Source organism: Gossypium hirsutum, chromosome A12 (genome assembly GCF_007990345.1).
Source record: "Gossypium hirsutum isolate 1008001.06 chromosome A12, Gossypium_hirsutum_v2.1, whole genome shotgun sequence".
NCBI classification, from domain to species: domain Eukaryota; kingdom Viridiplantae; phylum Streptophyta; class Magnoliopsida; order Malvales; family Malvaceae; genus Gossypium; species Gossypium hirsutum.
In genome coordinates, this window is record NC_053435.1 from 28207564 (window position 1) to 28209623 (window position 2060).

Sequence of the window (2060 nt, forward strand, 5' to 3'; positions counted from 1 at the left end):
GCCACGGATCGTCAGAAATCGTACGCAGATTTGAAACGAAAAGACATCGAGTATCAGGTGGGAGACAAAGTGTTCCTTAAGGTTTCACCTTGGAAAAAGATACTCAGGTTCGGCCGTAAGGGCAAGTTGAGCCCAAGATTCATTGGGCCGTACGAAATCTCCGAACGAGTTGGTCCGGTTGCGTATAGATTGATTTTGCCCCCGGAGCTTGAAAGGATTCATGACGTCTTTCATGTTTCGATGCTTCGACGCTATCGATCTGATCCATCGCACATAATTAGCCCATCAGAGGTTGAAATTCAAGTCGACATGAGCTATGAAGAAGAACCGATGCGTATCCTAGCTCGTGAAGTGAAGGAGTTGCGAAACAAAAGAGTTCCGCTAGTAAAGGTGTTATGGCTCAAACACGGGATCGAGGAAGCTACTTGGGAGACCGAGAGCTCGATGAAAGAACGATACCCAAACCTATTTACCGGTAAGATTTTCGGGGACGAAAATTTCTTAAGTGGGGGAGAGTTGTGACAGCCCAAAGTTGACCCTAGTCGGGAAGTGGTTTCGGGACCGCTAAACCGAGTCACCGAAATGTTTGAATGTGATACTTATTGTCTAGAATATGTAATTATGAATGTGTGAAAATTTCAAGCTTCAATTTGGTTGATTTCATGTGAATTTAGTCAATAGGACTTATGTGAGAAAATTCTAAAATGTGATAGGTCAATGTGTGAGGACCTATTAGTGCATGTGGACAAAGGGGGGACTTGCATGTCAAATTCCCCCCCTAATGAGTAGTGGCCGGCCATGACAAGGAATGATGGGCAAAACATGTCATGAAACATGTTTTGTTAATGGAAGAATAAAATAAGGAGTATGGGTAATAAAGAAATGAAACAAAAGAAAAAAAAAATGTGTGGTTGCCCCCCATTGCCGTGAGCTAAAGAGAAGAAAGGAGAAAAATTTGTGTTCTTCCTTTCTCACCTTCATTTAGCCTAAATTAGAAAGAAAAACAAAGAAAAAAATTTCTCATCCTTTGGTTCATCCTTGGCCAAAAATTTTAAGGAGGAAAGAAGAAGAAAGGTGAAGAGATTCGGCCATGCATGTAGCTAGGCTAAGGTATGTTTGATGATGTTCCATGAGATGCATGCATGTTTTAGTTGTTAGCTTGAGTTCTACCTAGCCCATGGTCTAAATCTTGCTATGTGATGGAAATGGCACTTGACCATGGATGCATCATTCTTGGTTGATGTTTGATGTTGTGGTGATGAGGCTTGAGGATGAGTTAAGATTCGGCCTAGGTGGAGGTTGTGTTAATGCCATTGCATGGAAAATATGAAGCTTGTTAATGATGCATGTGAGGATGGCTTGATGATTCTTGAACCTCCTTTTTAGCATTTTTGTGTGAGCACATATGTGCATTGGTTGCTAAATGGAGAAGAATCGGCTAGCAAGATGTGTGCTAAGGCCGAATGTAACTTTGCATGTTAATGAGCAATGCATGTGTTAAATTGATGAAAAGGGGGAGGATGCTTTACTAATGTGTATATGTGTGTATTAAGTGTTGAAATCGACCCCAAAAATAGACATGCATATTCGGCCAAGGGGAAAGAAATTAGCTAATATGTTGTGTTGATGCATGATTTTTGCATGTTTGAGACTTTAATGTCAAATGTATAAATATGGGCTAAGTGCCTTGTGTTCATCTTTTTGATGCCTAAATGATGAAATCAATTTATTTGTTTGATTAAGCTCAAGAGCAAAGGGGAAATAAATCCGATAAAGGGAAGGAAAAAGTGGTTGAATAGCTAGCGGAATCGTTCGACAACACCCGAGGTAAGTTCTTGAGTAAGAGAGCTTAAATTACGATGTGATTAAATCATGCTCTATGTGAGGCTATTGAGCCGAATGTGCAAGGATGATATGTGCCTTGTGTTTGAGTTTCGCAAATGAAAAATGAAATATGAATGTGCCATGAATTATGGTTAGATGTGCATGATTAATTGAATGCTGTTCGGGCTAAGTCCCGAAGGCTTTGTGCTAAGTGAATATATCCGGACTAAGATCCG